This window comes from Miniopterus natalensis, chromosome 11, assembly GCF_054644295.1.
Source record: "Miniopterus natalensis isolate mMinNat1 chromosome 11, mMinNat1.hap1, whole genome shotgun sequence".
Lineage (NCBI taxonomy): Eukaryota > Metazoa > Chordata > Mammalia > Chiroptera > Miniopteridae > Miniopterus > Miniopterus natalensis.
In genome coordinates, this window is record NC_142091.1 from 8473252 (window position 1) to 8489415 (window position 16164).

General features: G+C 51.9%; 1 pseudogene; it reads right to left on the reverse strand.

Annotated features, from left to right (window-relative positions):
* LOC148091917 (succinate-semialdehyde dehydrogenase, mitochondrial pseudogene) overlaps positions 1 to 14500 on the reverse strand; it is a 60748-nt pseudogene extending 46248 nt beyond the window's left edge.
* Between the last annotated feature and the right edge of the window lie 1664 nt (positions 14501 to 16164).

Genomic DNA, 16164 nt, shown 5'->3' on the forward strand with positions numbered 1-16164 from the left:
GGCGTCTGTATATCGTGCAAACCATCTGTAAGCTGGTTGCGTTTTCCTTCCTCAGTTAGCTTGCCATAGGGAACTCCCCAGGAGGCCACAAGTGCAGCCGAGAGAAGGAAAGAAGTGTAGGAGGAGTAGGGCCCTGGGCACTTGGACTACTTCCTCCTGCAACTTACTTGTGCCTTTGGGACCTGCTTGAACCTGGTCTCATATATGCTCTTTCTGTTTGATAATGGGGTGCTGCTTTGGGTGCCCAACTCTATGGTTTGGTGAATCAGACAACACTTAGTTCATGATAGTCAGCTCAGGTTGCATGCATGGTAACTCGCTGGCCCATGGTTAGGCCTACAGTCTCTGCTGACGCCCGATACCAAAGCAAAAGCTATTCCTCGAAATGACAGTAGTTATTCCCAGAAGGCGGCAGGGTTTTGTTCCATAATCCTAAGGTTCCTGTAGGGACTGACCAGAGGTTCTAAGAAGCGTCCTCTACTGACACTTCAAGCACCATTGTATCTACTAGATCATGTGGCCCAACTAACAGAGCAGCTTGGACGGCAGCAAGGACCTACTGCAGATCTTCTCTTGTTCTGAATCCCATTCAAAACTAGCAGATCTCTGGGTGACTCGATAAATAAGTTGGGTTAGCACACTCAAATAAGAAGCATGTTGCCTCCAGAATCCAAAGAGGCCTCTTAGGCGCTGTGCCATTTTTAAAAAATATGTTTTTATTAATTTTGGAGAGAGTAAGGGAGAGGGAGAGAGAAAGAGAAACATCAATGATGAGAGAGTCATTGATCGGCTGCCTCTTGCATGCCCCCTACAAGGGATCAAGCCCACAGCCTGGGCATGTGCCCTGACCAGGAATCAAACTGTGACCTCCTGGTTCCTGGGTCCACACTCAACTACTGAGCCAACTCTAGCCAGGCTATGCCGTTTTTTTAGTAGTAGAAGAGGTCAAATGCAGCAGCTTCTCCTTCCCTTTAGGAAGGATATGTAGACATGCCACACACCACTGGATGCCTAGAAATTTTATTGAGGTAGAAAACTTCTGAATTTTTATGAGATTTATTTCCCAGCTTCTGGCATGCAAATGCCTTACCAATATGTCTAGAGTAGTTGTTACTTCCTGCTCGCCAGGTCCAATCAGCATAATGTCATCAATATAATTGACCAGTGTTGTGTCCTGTGGAAGGGAAAGGTGATCCGGTTTTCTGTGGACTAAATTATAATATATACCTGGAGAGTTGCTATACCCCTGAGGTAGGACAGTGAAGGTGTATTGCTGCCCTCGCCAGCTCCAACTGGTGGACCTTACTAACAGGTATAGAGAAAAAAACCCTTTGCCACATCAACAGCTGCTTACCAGGTCCAAGGGGATGTATTAATTTGCTCAAGCAACAAAACCACCTCTGGGACAGCAGTTGCAATTGGAGTCACCATCTAAGTTTATGACAATACACTCTCATCCTCCAAGATCTATCGGGCTCTTGACAGGTAAGCTAAATGGGCATGTGGTTGGAATCACCAGACCTGCATCTTTCATGGTAGCATTAACCTCTGCGTTTCCTCCAGGAATGCTGTGTCACTCTTGCCTTACTATTTCTATAGGTAGGCACAGTGCTGGTGGCCTCCACTTGGCCTTTTCCACAATAGCCCTCTCTCCACAAGACAGGAACCACTGTGTGGATTCTCCCACTCGCTGAGCCTGTAGTGCAATCAGTGCTCCCATAGATGGGGGGAATAGCCCCAGGGTGGGTTCAAGGACCCACTGGGCCCACTATCAGAGGGACATAAACTAAAATCCATTGATTACCTGACCTTTGTCAACTCCCACTCTGACTGGATCACAGTGACATTTTGGGTCTCCAGGAATTAGAGCCATTGTCTAATTCTTGAATGATGTGATTATTTTTCTTCCCCCCAAACACAGGGACCCTGGTAAGTGGCTGTAGATCCCTTTGGAGAAGGCTTAGAGACAGGCCAACAGTATAGGTTTCAGCGATGTTACAGGGTCCCTCCTCAAGTGGATCCAAGCTCTCTTCTATCCAAAGAGTTTTGAGTCTTTAAAGGGGCTCAGTCTAGGACTAACCATGTTTTTGTGACCATGTTAGGAATGATGACCGTGATTTTGTGTTTCACATTAGTTTTCTGTTCATTAGAACTCCTGTGCAGATACAAACTAAGTAAGACTTTAGTAGACTGTACATCTACTTCTTTTCTAGCCAATGATCAACTAGCCAATGTCATAGGTCTCTGAGAGCCAGACAATTCTTATTACTACTTAGACCCTGCTGCCCATTACAATAACCATGGTCACCTGGGCTTTGGCAATTAAGTGCCAACATTTGGGCCCTGTCACCCAGTGTCCCATTCTACCATTACCCTCAGAGATCCCCATTCAGTTGTGGCAGTTCCCACTATAATGTCTGACTTACAGAGAAGAGCAACTAAGGAACCGTTTAATGATGCCGGGGCTTCTCTCATAAATTTATTTCTCACAGTTGTGGGGGGAAATGTGTCCTCTAGACCTTCCTGGGGTGGGTAAATAGGTCTTACATGATGAACTTACTTTAATATTCCAATCTCCCTAAGTCTTTGGATACCTTCCTCCACCATATACCAAGGCAGTTTTGGCATTTTAATTTAATGTAGGCCATGTTTTGAGTCCATGTTTTAGTCAACTAACCAAACAAACTGTTAGAGCTCTTCCCAATCCCTCAGGCTAAAATTGAGTCCAGAATCTCTGCTCAGTGGACCCATATCAGTTAATCCATTCTTACCCAACTTTATGTCTCTTCTACCTGGATCCTACACTTGATTCATTTCCAGACACCCCACCCCCATTCCTATCTGTGTAAATTGGAAAAATAATGCAGTTCTTTGGATGTTTAGCGAATCTCTTTGCAGTTCACACTTTGCACCACACCCTTTGAGGCCTGTTAAAACTTGAGTTTAGTTATGGGTTCAGAAGCAAAGAGGGGCCCGGCCTGGTGTGGCTCAGTGGTTGAGCATCAACCTAAGATCCAGGAGATCGTGGTCCGATTCCCAGTCAGGGCACATACCTGGGTTGTGGGCTTGATCCCAAGTCAGACGTGTGCAGGAGGCAGCCGATCAATGACTCTTTCATCATTGATGTTTCTCTCTCTCTCCCTCTCCTTTCCTCTCTCTGAAATGAATAAAGATATGTATATATATATATATATATATATATATATATATATATATGCAAAGAGGGTTGTCAGAGGTCCTGAGGAGAATCAGCAGGGCCTGAGGGAGGCCAGTACAGGTTCTTCGAGCAAAGGAAGACAATCCTTAGGCAGGGATGAAAGAGCTGCTTCTACAAAGAAAACTTAGCAGAATTTAGGAGTACAAGGTCCTCAACTTCATTAGGGTCTTCTCATATGTTCCCATTCCAATGTTCAGCGTCTTATTTTTTCTCAATCCATGCCCCAATTTACCAGAAGACACTTGTGAGATTGGGGATACAATTTGTGCAGTGATTCAGCCTCTCACAGGTACCCTCTGGGTTTGGTTTGCAGAAATCTCAGCACTGAGGCTACAGGAGGTAAGGTTTTCTTTCAAGGAAGATATAGAAGATTTCAGGACTTTATTCTAAGCTTAATGGATGCTTGGGAGAGGTTTAGGCAGGGTAGGGACACATACTGATTTACAAGTAAAAGATGACTAGTAGGGGAAAGTGAAGAGTTGACTTTCGTAGTCCCCCTTGTAAGATGGCAGTGGTGTGGACCAGAGCGTAGTGATGGACAGCAGTGGGTCAGTGTGGAGCAGACTCTGAAGGTAAAACAACAGGAATTGCTGAGCGACAGGCCGTGAGGGTAACGGAAAGAAACTGCTGCCTTCTAGGTGGTTGGCTTGCGCAGCCGGGGAGGCGGTGGTGACATTACACTTCATGGGAAATATGATAGTTACAAGTTGGGGGGGATCAATAATTAATTAGGGGAGAGACTTTAGACATCAATGTGTGACATCAAGTAGGCAGGATTCTGCCATTCATCTGCTCACTTCAAACGGGCTTCTGCTCTTACACAGCTCACACTCAGCTTTCACCAGATCATCTCCCAAATGGCCTTTAGAGCAATTTTTTCTGGTATGGGACCCAATCTAGTAGCACACACTGCACTCAGTGGTGAGGGCTCTTCAGCCTCTAATCTGGAGCATGTCTTCTTCAGTCCCTTTATCTCTAACGGCCAGGACAGCTTGAAGGTGCAGGCTCGTGGTGATGGGGGCGCCCCTCAGTTTGGATACGTGTGAGGGTTTATTCATGGTAGTTTTAGAGTAATATTTTTGGCAGGAGTACTACCTAAATTACATGGTGCTCTCTTCAGGGCATCATATTGGGAGGAGCACGGTACCACTTGGTCCTACTTTTGGTCTTGTTTACTGTTATCGCTTTGTTAAGTGCTGCGTTTCAAGTTTTTATAGTATAAGCTTATCATTTCCCCTTTTGTGATTAATAAGTAACCTATGGGGTGAGATTTTGAGGTTGTAAAACCCTAGTCCCTCACCAAATTTTCACCCAATGGTTTTAGCATCCATTGATGGTCTCGCTTGAATCAATTTTGATATTTGCCAAATGATGATTTTTTTTTTTTTAAACTGAAAACTTCCTCCTGCATCTGTTAGTTGTCATTCTACTGAAAGGGACAGCAACCGGAAACCCTGAAGGGGCCTATGTCTCTCGTATTAGGCTATGAGCTCCCTGAGAGGAGGCGTTGTTCTTTTAAACTCTAACACCAATCCTGTATGCAAAGTAGACACTCAATAAAAATGTATTAAAATGAGCTGCATTAAAGCCATCCTTCAAAGTGGGAAAAATACTAAAAATGTTTCTGTGAGTGAGATTTTGTACACGAAGCAGCTACGTGACCTGCGACAGGCTGTGCCTGCGTGAGCTGCGATCCTCGTGGGCGCGGCCCTGCCCTCCCCGGGCTCTCGGCTTAGCCCAGCAGCAGGAGGCAGTTAGTGGGAGCGAGAAGGAAATCGGTGTCTGAGGAAACGGAGGCGGCCGCTCTCCCTGGAGCCTCACCGTCCTCTCTGGCCTCCTCGGGAAGGGCTGTGGGTGCCGATGCTCCGTGACTCCTTCCCCTGCCTCCCTCTCCCTCTGCGGCTCCTGGGCCCGGCTCCCCGCTCTGCGCTGGAAGAGCAGGAGCCTCCCTGCAGCTGCTGCGCTTCTTTCCCCAAGAATCTCTCTAATCGCCCCGCCTGATTGGGTCTCGTTAGCGGGCTGGTGGCACTGATTGTAGTCAATCAGCGTCCTCCGGCCCAGCTGGGAAAATGCCCCATTTATCCCTCCATTTCAGCTCCTCTTCTTTCTACAACCATTTTATAGTTTTTCTGGGGTTAAAAGAAAGCTAGTCCAAAGACCAAAATTTTACGCTGTCCCTGGTCGTGTGGACTCCTTACAATTTTACTTTGCACAGTGACTTGCTGCTCTCTTTATCTCAAGAAATTTCTGGAACTTCCCAGTGGGGTGTCTGGGGACACTCACACTTCTCTCCAACCCTCACCTGTCAACAATAATAACAAAGACAACAAGAACAAGCACTTACCCTACAGTTCACAACATGCACCTGCATGAATGAACTTGTTTGTGCCTCACGATAACCCTGTAGCACAGACATTACGATCATGATCATCCCCATTTTTTGGATTGAGAAAACTAAAGTCTAGGGAAGTTAAGGACTTGCCTATGTCACAGACCTAGGAGCAAGGCCAGCAGAGATCACTCTGCCTGCAGAGGTGGGCAGCCTCTCAGGAGCCCCGAGAGCAACCCCCCCTGCCACCCCCTCCCTGCTGACCTGACCATCGGGGACGCACATCCCGTCACTCCTCCGATGGAGCGACCTGGGGAAGGGCTCTAACACGGGTCGGGTCCCTTTCGCCCTGGTTGGTGAGAGGGAAAAAGGAGGGAAGGGCTCGCATTACAATGGGACTTCCTCTGTGCGGGGCAGACCCAGGTGGGTGCGGGGAAGCCAGCAGCCGTTTCCCGCCTCTGGCATCTGGTAGGGAGAGCAGCGCCTCGAGACCTGGGTTCGGCCTCCAGGTTTTCTGCCTGCTGCTGAGTCACTACTGGGAAATTAGTTACGGCATTTGCCTCAAGTAAAGCCGGTGTGGGGGTTGAGAAGATGGGAGTCACAGATCATCCTAATGTCCCAAAAAAAGATGGTATGTAAGGGTGAGCCCCACAGCAGACAGGGGATTCAGTGTGTAGACCACCGTGTCAGAGTTCTGAGTGTTCGGTGGTGATGCAAACGCTGCAGAGTTGCTGTCAAGATTACAGAGAAAAGGGCCAGCGCTTAGGTGTGACTCCACTTCCCATGCTCTACCCCAGGCGTTGGCCGGGAGGCGAATCGCTGTGCCAGGCCCAGCTCCTCACCTGCGCTCGAGCTCACGGTCCATCCCGAGCCCTCGCTCTACTCCCCTCCTGCTCTCCTCCCGCTGTCTCATGCTTTGTTTGCAGCTGCTTACAGCTCCTTTATTGGTCACTATATTTCAAAATAACATCAAGACAAATCTTTTTTCTTCCCCCCAGGAATCATTTTATTTTAACATCACGGGAAGTGGGACTTGTTCCTACCTCCCACCAGCTGCGAGCGTTTTAGCCATGCTGCTGAGAGGGTGCCTCAGTTTCCTCATTAGTAAGACAGAGTGATGCTATATCCAACGAGATTGCTATGAGATGTTAGTGGGGCGACTGGGTGTAAAAGTGTTCTTCAGGAATCCAAAGCACTGCACAGGTTTAAGGAGTTGCTGTACTTCTCTGCACTTTCTTAATTTGTGTTTCTTATTTGTTTGTCTCATTGCGCTCACTCGCAAGAGACTGGAGGTCAGGGAACCAACTTATTAATATCAATATTCTTGGTGCATTTCACACTGCCTGGAACAGAGAAGGGGCTTAATATACATTGGGTGGGTGGGTAGGTGGGTGCATGGATGGATGCATGGATGGATGGAGTGAGGAATGGATGGATGGATGGATGGATGGATGGATGGATGGATGGATACATTGATGGACAGATGGATGGATGCATGGATGGGTGGATGCATGGAAGGATAGATGCATGGATGGGTGGATGCATGTATGTATGTATGTATGTATGGATGGATGGATGGATGGATGGATGGATAGAGAGAGGGATGGATGGATGGATGCATGGCTGAATGGAAGCATGGATGGATGGATGCATGCATGCATGGATGTATGGCTGGATGGCTGCATGGATGGGTGCATGGATGGGTGGATGCATCGATAGATGGATGGATAAAGAGAGGGATGGATAGGTGGATGGATAGGTGGATGGATGGGTAGATGCATGCATGGATGAATGGATGGATGAATGGATAAAGGGAGGGATGGATGCATGGATGTATGTATGGATGGATAGAGAGAAGGATGGATGGACGAATACATGGCTGAATGGAAGCATGGATGGATGGATGGATAAATGCATAGATGGATGGATGGCTGCATGGATGGGTGGATGCACAGATGGATGGATGGCTGCATGGCTGCATGGATGGGTGGATGCATAGATGGATGGATGGATCAAGGAAGGGATGGACACATGGAGGGATGGATACATGGAGGGATGGGTGCTTGAGGATTAGAAGAAAATATTGTTGAGCTGAAACAAACAGGATTCATTCAACAACAAAAATTATAACTTACTCCCTTTAATCGTCACTACCATCTGAGAGGGGGGGTATGATTATTCCCACTTTAAAAATGAAAAAGCTGTAGCTTAAAAAAGCTCAAGCTAGTAAATAGAGTTGGGATTCAAGCCAGATCCACTTCCAAACTTAAAACCTCTTTCATGAAAGCAGAGAAAGACAAAGGATCGTAAGAAAGCGGAATTTCCTATCGACATCCACTTGAACCTGTGGATACACCCAGGTCCTTCCAAATTATGTGCACCAATGCATTGGCCCTTTGTTTCTGTGCATTTGAGGTGGGATTCTGTCACTTGCAACCAAAGCACCTTGATTAAAATACCTATTTTCCCATTGCACGCTTCTTATATTTTATTCTAGCACCAGTGTCTCTGCCTGATAGGGCAATTATTTATGCATATTGTTCTGTTCATTAGACTTGGAGCCCTCGGAAGTCATGGACCATGTTTCATTTATTTATTGAACACTGTCTACGTGGAAGGCTTTTTACTGGCTACCAGTAGCCTACTCCAGGGTTCGTGCTCAATGAGCGTGTGTGTGTGTGTGTGCGCGCGCAAGCTTTAACTATTATAGTGCATGAGTCTTTTAAGAGTCTCATGCTCTACCGACTGAGCTAGCCGGGCTGCATGAGTCTTTTAGACCCAGGGATTTGTCTTGATTTTCCCTGGCACTTATTAAGCACCTACTATGCGCCAAGACCTGTTACTAGGGCATTTTACAGAGATATCACATTCTCTCTATTTTACCCCTCGCTGGTCTTTTGGAACAGGTGGCATTTCATGATCTGCTACCATTGTTCCTTCTTTCTTCCTTTGGAAAAACTAAAAGTCACCCTCAAGCCACTCAGCACACATGTAGTCAGAATGTGATGAAAACAGTTTGAATCTTTGTTTTAAAACCTTGATAAATTTTCTGTTTAAAGATGTTTTGTTCCCATTGTGATAGGAGGTCTTTGAGAAATCAGTTCTGAGGAGCAGTCTTCCTAAGGCAGTCGGTATTCAAAGCCGTTTGGAGAGCGAGCTGGTTGCTAGGGGCAACACTAACTTCTGAGGGGGGATCTCTCTGCTCAAGGATGAAAAACCAGTTCCCCAGGGGACCTTGGAGGAGTGAGGTCTCCTCACAGAGGAGCAGGTGGAAAGTGGCTGGGAAGGCTCTGGATGGTGCTGGCTGCCCTCCTGGCTGGCTGGCCGGCTACTGGGACCACTCGCATGGGGCGCGAGGCACATGGGGCAGCTGTCCTCGCTCTGACAAGGCCTCTCGGAAGCCATAGGCACCTGCCCATGGGCTCTGCTTCCTGGAGCAAAGCAGTCCCGGTTGCCTCTCTGGTTACTTGTTACTGTGGCGTTTATTTACTTATTTCTTATAGTGAAATTAAGTTTTTCTCCTGATGTACAGTTTTCTGCATTTTTAACATAAGTGTAGGTTTGCATTACCGCCACTAAAATCAGAATATGGGGCAGGTCTATCACCCCCCAAATTCCCTCCAGCTACCCCATTACTAGAGCCACGCTTCCCCCACCTCTGTCCACGGACTGTCCTTCATCGCTGGAGTTGTGTCTTTTCAGGAGTGTCATATAAAGGGGACGCATGTGACTCTTGAGACTGGCTTCTCTCACTCAGCACACGCCTGTGGCTCATCAGGATGCGTGTGTACGTCCTTTCTTCCTCCTCCTGGTGAGCAGTGCTCCATCGTGCACGTGCAGCCAGCCTCGGTACTCGTGGGGCCCTATTTGCAGATTTGCCTGCTTGCTAAAGCCTGTGACCCACAGTGATGCCTGTGGCGCTTTCACGGTTTTGCAGACGCGCGGCGGCGAGAACGCGAGCTGCTTGGTGCACACGCACTCAGCCCGGGTGGACGCAGCGGACACGGGACTCTGCCATCCTGCTTCAGCTCTTGGGCTGTAAACAAGCGTCCTCTTCTCAGCCTACTTAGTGCCACCTCTTCCTGCACTTTTGTGCTTTTCATGGGTGATTTTGCTGTGAGAACAAGCGGGCAGAGAGCCGCAGAGCTGCCGCGCGTCCATCCCCAGCACAGGAAGGCTGAGCCGTCCTTCTGGACAGCGAGACGTGTCAGCAAAGCTTCGGGCCGCTGGGAGTTCTAGTGCCGTTGGCTGGGAGTTCAGTGTAAATGAATCAAAATGTGTATAAATAAGGTGTCTTTAAACAGAAACGCACACAAAACAAAGTTATGTGCTGTTCAGTGCTGAAAATGTGACTAGAGGCGCACAAGGCCTAACCTGTATTTCCCCTTGGGACGCGAGTTCTGTACTCCCACGGCTCTTCACCTTTTCTTTCCGAGACAGGTGACTCTCAACTTTACCCAGACTGTGGGCATAGATAGGATTGGCTGCGGGTCCCGAGCAATGCCCGCGGTACTGACTCCTCCCACCCGTCTTATCCTGGAGCATACATCGAGGTACACACAGGTGACACAGTGACGCTTTAAGAGGGACTGTGGTGAACCCACTGCATTATGTATCCAGTTTACTGGTGTGTGGTATCTAATATCAAAGTCACCAACTCTGACTGTCTTGTAGGACTTTTATAACTTTGTGATTTCATTGCGATGCATGGTGAACACAGGCGCATAAAGATTGCCCTTGGAGCACCAAGGGGTCCAGGGCACTGGCCTGGTCCTGGGTCATTCTAGAACATGTCCTCTTACCCCACACACCAGGCTCCTGGGGTGTTTTATAACCTCCCTGCAATTCGTGAGCTCTAGTTCTCTGCTCAGAAGAGATGTCCACCCCCCACCCCCCACTCCCCACCCCGTGCAGACAGCGAGCGAGACCATCTCCCCAGCACCTGCGCCTTCAGAGCGCAGAGGCAGGGAGCTCTGGGGGTGGAGAGTGGCATGTGAGGAGGCGATGGATGGTCCAGACTGGCGCCCAGGCCCCCTGCTTGGAGGGCATGCTTCCTTCTCAGGCGCTCCTTCCTCATGGAGAAAGCTCTAGTGCCTCTCGGCTTCTCTCCCCCTGTACCCCCTCTGCCCCGGGAAGGGGAGCAGACTTATCCAGGTGGTGCTTTGGGGAGCATGCACAGGGCGCACACACTGGCTCAGCTCCTGCTGGGTTCTTCCCTCAGACTGCTTGCAGAGCGCCCAGGTTGCCCTCTGCCTGCCTGCGACACCTTCATCCTCGGCAGGCCCTCCATCGTCACCTCCATGTGCAAAGCCTGCCAGCCATGCCACCTGGGGTGGTGCGGTTAAGGCCGCCGGACTCACGGGGTGTGTGTAGGGTGCCCAGGAAGCCATGTCAGCAATAAAGACGGCATTTCTCTCTCCCACCTGCCGCCACTCGTCTTTCTTAGTGATATTCGAACGAGAGTCAGAGGGTGCGTGCTGGGCTGGCCTGGCGAGGGCTGGAACTCGGGCTCCCCCCACTCCTCACCCGCCAGGCCGGCCCTTCCCGCCCTGGTTCTACACTCTGTTCTGGCGGATCCGTTGCGGATTTCTGAGCCATGGCTTCATACAATGGTAGGAAAGGAACCTCGGGTCGCTCGGTCTGACTCCTCAGCACAAAGCCTGTGCTCAGCGGACAGTGGGCTTCTGCTGAGCAGACCTGCTGTGGTTTGGGAGGTTCTTGCCTGAGTCATTGCCCCACTGGTGAAACTGAGCTAAATCTTCCCTGCCTCTCGGCATGGCGAGGGTTGGGTGGGATGGGGCAGGATGGTGCTTATCAGCTCTAAAGCCCATGCAAGTGGAATGGGCTGTTGGTCGTGGCGGGACTGGACAATGGATTCAGGTTCTTCTGGGCTGGGGGGTTACAGGGACCCCCAGCTTGGGGAGCCTGAGCTGAGGCCAGTGTGGGGGTTCCTAAGCAGAACAAGGTTCCCCAGGGTCGCCCAGGCCCAGCCAGTGCTTAGCGCCTTAGGTTCCCTTTCTCTTCCTACCCGCTGCCTCCCCTGAAGCCTCTTTCCCAGCATCATGGACTAGGACCCAATTCTGGGTTTTCCCTTTTCATTCCTGTGTCTTTTTAGGATTTTGCTGAGCCACCCGGCTGACGAGCATCTCCTGCCTGAGGCTCCCGAGGGGAGCCATGGCCTCACCCTCGATCATCTTTTCACTCTTGCCCTTTTATCACCACGAGGAAGGCACTGGGCTCCAGGTTATGGAGCCAGGGTGTATTAGGCAGGCAATGGGGGCCTCACAAATCTGCGAGGAGATGATGCGGACAGAGCTGGGCTTCACAAAGCTCGCTCTGAAGGGGGGTGGACTATGCATGTGAGAGCAGCACCGCTGGAGGGCCCCTCGAGAGTAAGGCACTGGGGATGCGAAGGCGGCATGTGGTAGGACGTGAGGCCCAGTGAACACACCTGGCAGATGCTTTGACTTGCCTGACTCCACAGGTAGCCAGCGCCTCCTTTACTCTTGGGCATGCCTCTGCCCCGGCCTCCGAGCTGTGTCCGAGAAGGGTTGGATTTGCCACCATTAGAGCACAACTCCCACTGATGCGTGGAGATCTGGAGTAGAAATGCCCGAATCCACCCTGGAGTCTCCCAGGTCTCTGCCTTGCCACCCGTGTCACAGCTTCTGCCTGGCATCAAAGGTCCTGAGGAGGGCTGGAGAGGTGGCTGAGACCTGGGGACACCTATCACTCCCCACATTGGGCATCTTCAAAGGAGAGGTCACCTTTCACTAACCTGGTGTTACTGACCAAGTCAGGGAGGCTGGGAGGGAGCCCTGAGCTTTATTAAGTAATCTCTGGTACTTGAGTAATTTATGATGTTTAAGCTGGTGCCACACAGCCTCTCTGTGGTGCCCGTGTGTATTGGGAAAGAAATTAAAGGCTGTCCAAGATGCTTGGATCATCTGTGTGATTGCTGGGCTGGAGAGAGGGCCGACTGAGGCTCTCTCTTTTTGCAAAGTGGAAATTAGGAATTAATAAGACAGCGGTCCAAAGAGCCCCGGTGGTGATGGCGGCCGCCTGGCTGCAGGGCCAGCACAGCGGAGGGCAGACACTGCCGAAGGGCAGTGGAGTGGGTGGCACCCAGCCAGGGCTTCCCTGTGGGGGCTGGGTGAGTGGGCCCTTCCTTGGCCTGTGGTGTAGGTGGCAGGGATCTTTCTGCTCCCTGGAAAAGGCAAAGTGGGTAGTGGAGAGAGCCACAGCCTGGGAGCTGGAGGGGCTGCGGGTGGCCCAGCCTGACCCCTAGCCTGCTGGGTAGTGTGCAGGCCCCTCCTCTCCTGGACTTTAGTCTGTCATCTGCAAGAGGAGAGGTTGGACTCAGGGCTGACATATCCATTAGACACACAAAAGTGTTTTAATTTATTTTAAAGACAAGAGGAAAATAATGACCTTTTAGGTTGAAGACAATGTCATAATATATAGTATTGATATATTGGTCTTTATACCAAAGCAGTCATAAAAAGTGATTTTTAATGTGAACATTTCTGTGTGGAGGAAGGGGCCCAGGAAACTCATCAGCTGCCTCTGGATGACCAGCGACCCCGAAGGCCCGCCCTGCTCCAACGGCAGCTGGTGTCTGAGCCATTTGCCAGCTCCTGGCTCTAGGGCCATCTTGGTTCTAGCTCAGGAGCTCCTTGAGAGCAGGGCCTGCACCTTGCCATGTCTGTCTGTCCTGCCTCTGCAGCAGGAGCTCCAGCTGATGGAGGTGGTGGTGGAGTGTGGACCCCGGTGTTGGCCTCCCTACTGCCCAGGCTGCTGCTTCCTCACCAACAGCACGGGAGAGCCCCGCGGGCCTGTGTGGAGCCTGACTGTCTCCTTTCACCAGCCCCTCCAGTCGGGTCTCGCTCCAGGGGCCCCAGCCTCAGCCCTTGAACCTGCCCTTACCCCTGCTGATTGCCTTCTCGTCCCCTGGACCCTTTGCAGAAGGGCCTAAGGCAGGCTCCACCCTGCCTCAACATGGCAGCGCTGCCTTCAGGCACCCAGGCTATGGGGTGCGAAGAAGGCCGAACCCCCTCAAGAGCCCTGGCCTGTAGTTGAGTTGCCTCACCACCAGGTGGCAGGCTTGCTCTACACAGGTGCCGTGGCGGAGAACTTGCCTGGCAATGGGTAGAGGGGAGAACGCCAAGTCAGCCTCAGCCAGGGCATCGCTGAGGCCCATGGGGGCAGCTGCAGAAGCAGGACTGGGACCTCTTGGCTTGGGATTGGGCTTCTGCTGAGATTCCGGCTCCAAGGCCACCTTGGTCTCCTGGAGATGCCTCCAGGCTGATGTCAGGGATTTGACCAGCGAGAGCCCCCTGGAGTAGAGAGGGTGGAGTTGCTTCCCTTTGGATCCATGCACGTGTGAGGGAGGGCAGGTGGGTGGGAGGGACAGAAGTGAACCTAATATCCTCCGAGGCATCCCAAGGACCCTGGAGAGCAAGGTAACTCCCCATCCCACCGCTTAGACTGTCCTGGCTCTGGCACAGCAGCCCGAGTGGTCCTCCCTCTCCCCACCCCTCTGATCAGCCTGTGTGGCAGCCCCGCCCCTCTGGCACGCTGGGTTCTCCAGGGAGCAGACCACACCTGAACCCAGGCCCTTTTATCCAGGTGGGGAACCGGAGAAGATCCAAGGCCTGGTTCATCAAGCGCCAGGGAGGGAAGATAAGAGAGGGAGACAAAAGGAACGGATGGTCCTGGCAGCAGGAGGGGGGAAGCTGGCCAAGTCCACCCTAGAGAAAAGGAACCGGCCTCCAGGTCCAGGGAGGGAGGTGGGAGGGCGCGGCCTCACCCGGAACCCTTTGTCTCAGGCGGAGCAGCTTCTCCCGGGGCCTGGTGTCCTCCTGGGGTTGCCGAGTGGCATCCAGAATGCTCTGTCCATCGCCAGCCATGCTTGAGTCCCACTCAGTGGGCGACTCACCTTCTTGCAGTGGCATCTTCACGCCTGTCTCTCAAGGCAGAAGGCCAGAAATAACCCTGGGCCTTTCTCCCCTGCCTGCCTCACCTTACCCTGCTCCCCCTCACTTGGGCTGCTCCCTGGCTCTGCCCCCGTCCTTTCCCCTCAGCCTTGGCCTCCGCTTCTGTTTCAGCAGCAATGGGATTCGCATGCGACGTGGACTCTGCTCCCCTTCTCAGTAGCATCAGCCCTGAGAGCTCATCCCAGCGGACGCTCCGTGTCAGCAGGCTCCTGACCCTTCCTCTGCGGGCGTCGTGTCTCCCTGGGGCAGAGAGAATCCGCCAGGCCTGGACCAGGAGGAGTGGGGACACATGCGCAGGCGCCCCTAGGCCCTTGCCTTTCTGTTTCACAGGGGCAGGTCTGTACCAGAGCCTGCGAGAGACGCAGAGGGAGGGGAACAGAGGCGGGTGGGGCGGGCGGGCTGTGACGACAGGGAGAAGATATCGGGGTACAGGAAAGACAGGAGGGAGGGAAGCAGAGGAAGGGGAGAGGTGCGAGAGAGAAAGAGAAAGGAAGGAGGGACAGAACAGGAAAAGAGAGAGAAAGATGGAAATGAGATCAATTACAGGCGGAGGAAGGGGGAGAACAGAAGGAAACAAAGAGAAAGCACAGGAAAGATAAGTCCACGGGCGCACACCGCAGGGCCCCAGCACAGCCCTCGGGTCCCTGGCCTGGCCCCTGGCGCCTCCCTCCCCTGGCCTTGGGGCTCCTGAGATGCTGGGCCGGGGCCCTGGGGTAACGCCTGTCGCCAGGCCTGCCCCCCACCCCTGCGGACTCCACTTAGGCTGGATGCGCCAGGGGCCACATGCAAGCCTCCCGCTCGTCACCCCAGATTGGATCTAACGCCTCTCTCCCTTTCCCTCCCTCCCAGTTTCCTTAGTAACTGACAGCTCCTCGGTGGATTCCAGGCCGGGTGACAGGCGGCTGTCACTGTCTCAGGCGCTCTCTCAGCCCCTCTTAGCTGCCCCGCCCCACCCGGGGCCACTGACTTGGGCGGTGTGACGCCCGGGCAGCTCGGGGTAATTAAAACACGCACCATTTTTCCACGGCGGGAGCAGGGCTGTAATTACTCACAGGGCGTGAGCGGGCGGTGCCTGCGGGCTTGGGAGGGGCCTGGGGACCTGTCCCCCGTCTTTCCTGCTTTCCGTCCGCTGACTCGGATGGCACAGGTGGGAGGGGCCTGGGGAAGAGAGGGGTGCCGGTGCGTGCGGGAGAAGCAGAGGGTGGAAGCTGATTGTGTTCATTAAGGCAACACAAAACTGGGAGCCGCAATAATAATTAAATTAATTATGAAAGCAATTTGCTTTTGAAAATTTGATTTGACAGCTTACTAGTGGCTGCAATGATCTAGCAGCTCTGACTTAAAAATAGTCAGAACAAAAACCAACTAGAAGAACCATCAGCTAATTTTAATTAGATGCCAGAATTGGTAAACAGAATTCCACGCCACCCTTTCACTGTGGCTGACTTCGATTTAAGGAGATGTCGGGATTGATTTTGGGAAAGGCAGGGGAAGGGAAGGTGCCTTTCGGAGCGGGGATGAAGGCTCTGGGGTCCCAGCAAAGACAGCTCCCCTGGGCTGGGCCTTCGTCCCCACACGTCCGGGGCTGTCTGATCAAAGGCACTTTCCTGCTCCTCGGGGCT